The following is a 7,978-nucleotide window of genomic DNA, read 5'->3' as shown; positions in this document are numbered from 1 at the left end:
CAGTAGATGTTGATTGAATTTACCACAAGCACTGAAATTTCCAGCTGACCCAATCTCTCAAGGGCAGACTTACAGTAACCAAGATTACTTGTAAAGTAAGTAAGCAAGGTAATTTATAAGAACCAGAGGTACTGAGGAGACTAAAAGGATGCTCTTGAACTTCAGCTGGTGCACTCTCTCTCTGTGGGCTGTTAGAAGGATCCCGATTTTCCTCAGAGATTACTTGGTGAGTTAAAAAACTTCCTGTTTCATGCCCTGAGCTACAGCTAGCCTGATGCTCCTCTCTCCCCATGGCGCTCTGCTCTCCATTGCCAACATGAGCCAGTGCACAGCTCATGTCCCTGGCTCCCTGGATGTGCCGGCCGGGCTTTTCCACGGTCCTTTGGCTGGTGGGCCAGCTCCGCTGCTTTTCTACCCAACGCTGTGAATGTCTGACATGTACAGGGAGCTGTCCTGATGCTTTAAGGTGACTGGGCCTATCTTTCCAGATACCGATTTTACATTTTATCTTTCCGAGGTCTACCTTATCTCTTTGCTTTAAGTTACTGCTGCATCAAAGTACTGACAGCTCTGTGGCCTTTCCTGCTTCCCTGTGGAAACCATGGAGCGTTTAACAAATATTTGCAACTTCAAATATTGGCAAATATTTGAAGACTGGATGGATGAAAGGCAGGCTATGGAAGACTGGCACCTTGAAGACGGTTACGTTTCATCGGAAAATTAAAAAGGGATGACTATTTCTTAGGTTATTAGTCAATCTTCAACTGAGTTGAAAAGGGGAGCTCTGATAGCATTGCTCACCGCCTAGCTGTTTGATTGTGACTGGGGGGTCTCCTCTTTAGGCTCTAGGCCAAATGCACAGGAACACGAGTCAAGGATAAAAGAGCCCCAGACACGGCCTCTTGGATTATGGCTTCTGTACTCAACTCTCAGGGGAGGAAGACCTTGCAGAAACGTCCACAGTGAAAGGATCAAGTGCTGCTGGGGCCGATGTGGAAGTGGTTAGCAGTGTCTTTAAAGGAGTGATAGAGGAAGATTTGTGGGTTCACGCTTCAGCCCAAGCCTATGAAGATGGTCCTCAAGTCCTCTCGCCATCCCATTGGCCAGAGATCACGGCAGCCTGGTCTCTGCGGGAGAGGTAACGCCCTGCTCTCTTTTCTTGCTGCTGTTTCAAACAGGACATGACCTCCAGTCATTTAAAAGCTGTTTTTATTTCTTCTTCCTTGAGACAGCTCATCCTGCTTCTAGTTGCTTGCCTGTGAGGGAAGAGAGAGGAAGGAAAAGAAAGAAAGAGGGAAGGAAGTTCCTGCCCCGCGTGAAGTGAGACTCGTCTCCTTCCCTAGAACGTTCAAGGATTCTTTTCAGTAGGTCCTCCCCAACCCCAGCCTGACCTTCCATGGTGTTTCCCCTGACTCAGCCTCTTCCAGCTCGGTCACAGCTGGCCACACAGACCTCCCACCTGCAGACTGCCCTGCCTCCTTCCCAGACCAATGTGGGCCGGAGGCAGGAAACAATCAAGCAGAAGCCAGCGCTGCCTCTCCACAGGGTCAGGCCCTCCCACCCAGATATCCTCCCCGTTCTGCTCACCCAGGATGCGTGACCCTCGGCTGACCGCCGGGTAGCTGCATTGTTCAGGGGTTACTGCGTGCCCTCCCAGCCCCCTGCCTCCTGTCTGCTGGACAGGACACCTTGCAGCTGGCTTTGGCAGCCTGAGCCTGTCCCCCACCCACTGCGAGACCTGCTTTCTAAATGTGCCATTCCGCCTGGGACCTTAGAGCCGTGACCTTAGGGAATTCTGGTCCAGGAAGCTTCTCGATTCTGTCGTGTCTGGGTGGCTTGCAGTGTGTGGTTTGGGAGGCTCTCGCTATCCTCCCAAATCTCTGCAGCTCTTACATCTTTGGATATGAATGATTGCTGTTTTCTCAGTACTGTGTCCAGTGCCTACACACTCAACTTTTCTAGTCCTCTTCCAACCAAACAGCTGTCCCGGAGTCCTTCCCGAAAGTGAACTCCTGGAGCCGCCACTGCCCTCTTGCCTTCTGCCTGGACACGCCTTGCCGCGTCCTCATAGCTGTCCCTCAGATGGAGCCCTGGCTGTCGTCCCACATGCAGGCGGCCCAGCTTCCAGGGCTCCGGCTGTCTGTGGGCCCTGGTGTCCTGACCACCGTGGTGATCACTCCTGTTTAAAAGACCTGATGGTTCCCCTGAACTGTCCCCATGGCACACTCAGTCTCTTTATCCTGAGACTTGGGGGAAGTTGTTGGTACTTCTGGACCAAGTGGATGGGGGGAGGGGGATGGTGCAGGATAGAGATGGCATCCTTCAGGCTGACAGTCTTTACTTATTTATTTTATAAATTTATTTATTTATTTATATATTTTTGGCTGCGTTGGGTCTTCGTTGCTGTGCACGGGCTTTCTGTAGTTGTGTCGAGCGGGGGGCTACTCTTCGTTGCAGTGCGCCGGCTTCTCATTGCGGTGGCTTCTCTTGTTGCGGAGCACGGGCTCTAGGCGTGCGGACTTCAGTAGTTGTGGCTCACGGGCTCAGTAGTTGTGGATTGCAGGTGCTAGAGTGCAGGCTCAGTAGTTGTGAAGCACGGGCTTCGTTGCTCCATGGCATGTGGGATCTTCCTGGACCAGGGCTTGAACCCGTGTCCCCTGCATTGGCAGGCGGATTCTTAACCACTGCGCCATCAGGGGAGTCCCTAGGCTGACAAACTTTAAATTCTGCTCGACACATTTAGAGGGGGCAGGGACAGTATGAGGGAGAACTGTTTCTAATTTTTACTTCAGAACCTTGTCTCCTTCTGTGGCAGAGAAACCAGTTTACTTTTTGACCATTCTGTAATGAGTCCGGGTGTGGGGTTCTGAGGTACAGTGGGCCACGCTTTCGGGTATATTCCCGTAAGATTTTAGCTGTCCTTGTAGATGGAAGCACCAGAAAGCGTAACAGGGCTCTGGGCCTCTCCAAATATCCTTGGCACCTGGACATGCCTCACCTTTCGCTGAGCTGTCTGCAGTGTGACATGCCAGCCTCTGTCCGTGACTCCAGCTTGTTCAGTTTTCCCACGTAAAATGCTTTTCCAACCCACTACCCTTGAGATACAACCAGCACTTTGCAAAAAAACTCAAAAACCAACCCCCCCCCCCAAAAAAACCCAAAAGCCAAAAAAATCCCCCACCACTGTGGCTGTTAGAAACAAGGACAAATTCCAACATATAGTAGTCTGTCCTCTGGGGACCAGTGGAGTTTCTTCTCCAGGACTTTCTCTGGTCCAGATGAAAATGACTCTTTCAATGAGCCTTCCATCCGATCCCTCAGGACATGTTTCTACTCTCATAAATTTTGCTATCAGGATCATTTTAGGAAAAAAAGCCATTTTTGTTTCTTCTCCAGGAAATTGATTTTGACATTTCCATCCTTATGGGAAGATGCTGATGGAAGACTTTGAGCACAGCTGAACGACTGTGTGATGTGGGATGGACTCAAAGGTACTCAAGAAAATAAATGAAGTGGCCAAAGTCCTTTGAGGGAGAATCTATTTTCTTTTTTTCTTTTACATTTTTTTTTTTTTTTTTTTTTTTGCGGCACGCAGGCCTCTCACTGCTGTGGCCTCTCCAGTTGCGGAGCACAGGCTCCGGACGCGCAGGCTCAGCGGCCATGGTTCACGGGCCCAGCCGCTCCGCAGCATGTGGGATCTTCCCGGACCTGGGCACGAACCCGTGTCCCCTGCATCGGCAGGCGGACTCCCAACCACTGCGCCACCAGGGAAGCCCAAGAGACTCTATTTTCTGATAGTTTTCTAGATTTTAAAAAGGGCACAGGTGGGGCTAGTTTCAGTGGGTCCAACAGGGTCACAGAAAGTGGCCAACTGAATTTGGAATCTTCTCACGTCACAAGGCTGGGAGCTAGACTGATGATCATGGCATTTTGCTGCCATTGGACGTGATGATGAAGGGCAGAAGCCCTGGGATCAGACTGCCACTGTCTGTGTCCTGGCTCCACCTGGACAATGTCCCCATTCTCTGCCCCTTAGAGCAGTCTGTCCAACCCCAGTTAGGGCAGGTATTGCATCATATCGTAATCAGATGTTCGCCCTTCTCTTCTTCACTAGATTGCGTGCTCTTTGAGGGCAGTGACCGTTTCCTTTTCAACATCCATCCATTTGTAAGTTCCTCCTCATACGGTACTTATTCATCCATGTAGTGCCATGTAAGGAGGCAATTATAAATGTTTGTGGCCCTACCTTATTCTACGTACAATAGTAAGTTGTCTTTTAAACTCACTGCAGGCCTATGGAAGGGATGTAATCAGCCTCATTTTACAAAGGAAGAGACCGAGGTTTAAGATATTAAGTTATTTACCCCAAGTCATGCAGTTAGTATGTGGGAGAGGCAGGTCGACCACCCAAAATGAGAACGCACAAAATGATCCCCAAATCGACTTGAGTCCAAAACTCAAGCTGTTAAGCCTGATGCTGTTTTCCTTGTCTGATCACAAGCAGCTTGGCAGGCCTCCAGATCTTGGGGTTGACTGATGTGCTGTGCTTCTTTGTCAGAAGGTCGGCTAGAAGGCTTTCACCAACTGTCTCCTAACGTCTCTGATAATAAAAATGTATTCCTTTCATGATGCTGTCTTCTGTGGCCCAGGGAGTTTTCTTTTTTTCCTTTCCTAAGAAGTACTAAGTTACCAAGTAAAGGATATTTTGTTGTTGTGACTTCTCTGATCCTACTTAAAAAAACTTCTTTTTTGGAGCATTTCAAATCGGTCCTGGATAAAAACACACAACCTTCTGAGAAATATGGCAATTCTGGCTCCTGTGGGAAAACATGACTTTGGGCCCCAGTCACATCTTTTCTGGCCTCAGAGCAATACAAACGTGGGAGGTAGCAAGGCGATGGGTCCACTGAAGATGAAACCAGGCACAAGCGGGAAGGAAATACGACCCTACTGTTTCCAGACAGCCACAGACAGGTAGGCCTGTCTTTATTCATGGGATCTATTGGGGTTGTGAATTCTGGGGACAGTGGGGTGTGAGGACCCAGAGTACTGGATACTGGGGACCAGAGTTAACAGACCCCGACTGCACATCTGTTTGTTTTTTTAACATCTTTATTGGAGTATAATTGCTTTACGATGGTGTGTTAGTTACTGCTTTATAACAAAGTGAATCAGCTATACATATACATATACACATATCCCTATATCCCCTCCCTCCTGCGTCTCCCTCCCACCCTCCCTATCCCACCCCTCTAGGTGGTCACAAAGCACTGAGCTGATCTCCCTGTGCTATGCGGCTGCTTCCCACTAGCTATCTATTCTACGTTTGGCAGTGTATATATGTCCATGCCACTCTCTCACTTCGTCCCAGCTTACCCTTCCCCCTCCCCGTGTCCTCAAGTCCCTTCTCTAGTAGGTCTGCGTCTTTATTCCCGTCCTGCCCCTAGGTTCTTCTTGACCATTTTTTTTTTTTTAGATTCCATATATATGTGTTAACATATGGTATTTATTTTTCTCTTTCTGACTTACTTAGCTCTGTATGACAGACTCTAGATCTATCCACCTCACTACAAATAACTCAATTCTGTTTCTTTTTATGGCTGAGTAATATTCCATTGTATATATGCACATCTGTTTGAATGAATCCAAAAGATTTCGAATACTTGGACTTTGTGTACTGACACACCCCAGGGGGAGGCATGGAAAAATCATCACGGCTCAGCCATTGGGGGTTTCAGAGGGAGAATGAGACACAGGAGCCCGTTGACCGGAATCCCAGAAGATCTGGAGCTGAAAGCTGTGGAGAGCCAAAGAGGGCTGGGGGTGTGTGAAGTCTAACCACTCTCATGCCCACCCCCCGAAGATTGGGTAGGGACGCCTGCCATCTCGTTAGTTCGTGAGTCTAGCTCTTGGCAGTGGTGGATCCATGAAAACAATGTTAATCTGGTTCAACGGACTCTCCTGCCTTCTCAGCCGGAGGAAGCTTGTCACAGCCTCCAGGGAGGGAGGGAGAGGAAAGCAGAGCCAGGAAGTTCAGTTTATTTCTGAAGAAAATAGAGAAAGGAAGGTCGATGTTGAAGCCACCTGTGCAAATCTGTGAAGGGATGCATTACTTTCAGTCAAGGGATTACGAGGTTAAAACAATAACATGACACACACACACACATGCATACACCTACAAACACACACATGCAACAAACACAAATGCCTTATGCCGAAGCCTGAAACCACTGTCAAACTTCTGGCCGCGTGCAAGTTATTTTACTTTTCACCGTGATTGATTCAAAACTCAAGTGTCGCTAAAGAAATTGGGTAGGATCTTCATCCCCTCTTTACTTGAGTTCCATTCATGTTCTGCTGGGTTAGCTATTTGCTCTCTGGCCCCCAGCAACTAGTTTATTTTTTATCCGTACGGATTGTATGAGCTGTTGGATTACTTATATTAAACATTTGCTGAATGCCGGGTGTTCTACTAGATACCTGACTTGTGTAGCTCATAATTCTAAGAGCTGATTATTATCACTCCCATTTTCTGGAGGGGGAAACAGACTTAAAAGGTTCAATGACTGGGACTCAAGGCCACAGAGCTGGCTGGAGCTGGGATTCAAATGTAGGTTTCTCTGACTGCAAGGCCCTCCACGGCATTGATAAGGCTTCCTAGATCAGGTTTCTTCTTCTGTATTAGCTGCTAGCTTGCTGAAGACAGATTCATCACCTATATCTAGCAAGTGTACAGAATCTGATGAGAGGTATTAAGTATATTGAATTAAATTCTGTCTTTCTTTTATTTTCTCTACCCTTATTTCCCCATTTCCAAGATGTAGTTACTTACTTATTTTTATTATATATATATGATATATATATATATAGAGAGAGAGAGTAAGCTGTCTAAAATGTTTTTTTGGCAAGATATTTAAGGGACGTAATAGCAACTGGGAAGGAAATACCTATGTAAATAAATACTATCTAGACTCAATAATTGTTAATAATTTTTCTTAGTCATAAAATCTAGCCTATCTCTCATTTCTTTACTGCCTTCCTTCTCTCTGTCTCTCTGTCTCTCTCCCTTCCCCTCTCCCTGTCTCCCTCTTCCCCTACCCCCTTTTTGAGTTGTAAAAGCCTAAACCTACTGCCAGACTTTTGGCTACAGGCAAATAATTTTTCTTTCTTTTTTAAAAAAATTTATTTATTTTATTTATTAATTTTGGCTGTGTTGGGTCTTCGCTGGTGCGTGTGGGCTCTCTCTAGTTGTGGCAAGTGGGGGCTACTCTTCGTTGCAGTGCATGGGCTTCTTACTGCGGTGGCTTCTTTTGTTGCAGAGCACGGGCTCTAGGCGCACGGGCTTCAGTAGTTGTGGCACTCGGGCTCAGTAGTTGTGGGTCGCGGGCTCTAGAGTGCAGGCTCAGTAGTTGGGGTGCACAGGGCTTAGTTGCTCCGCAGCATGTGGGATCATCTGTGTCCCCTGCATTGGCAGGCGGATTCTTAACCACTGCGCCACCAGGGGAGTCCCAAATTATTTTTCTTTTTTAATGGATTGACTCAATCTTAAATATTGCTAAAGAAATGTTTGGGAGCTTTCCCCATTCTTTATTCTGGTGTCATTGAAGTTCAGCTGATTTTAGTTATGAGAGTTCCAACTGTTTTATAATGGGTCATTTGCCCAGGTAAAGTAGCAAATGAAATGCTTTATACAAAGCTAATGAACAATATAGTTTTATCCCTTTGTTGAGAGACAGAGAAAAAAATGACCATCCTGGTCACTGTTGGGCATTCCTTTAACCAAACACATTCTCTGAGCTTGGAGACAGATTAAATCCTTAGGTTGATGAAATAGCCCCAACTTCTTCCTAAGTAGGACAGTTATTTCCACCCGTTTTTGGAAAATCAAAGGCTTAGCTCACTGGCAGTTGAAGTCAGAATGATGCTTCCTGTTAGTCTCACCAGTAGGTGTACAGAATGTGTTTAATTGGCACAATAG

This window comes from Leucopleurus acutus, assembly GCF_964270905.1.
Source record: "Leucopleurus acutus genome assembly, chromosome: 17".
Lineage (NCBI taxonomy): Eukaryota > Metazoa > Chordata > Mammalia > Artiodactyla > Delphinidae > Leucopleurus > Leucopleurus acutus.
Note: the sequence above shows the minus strand (reverse complement) of the source record.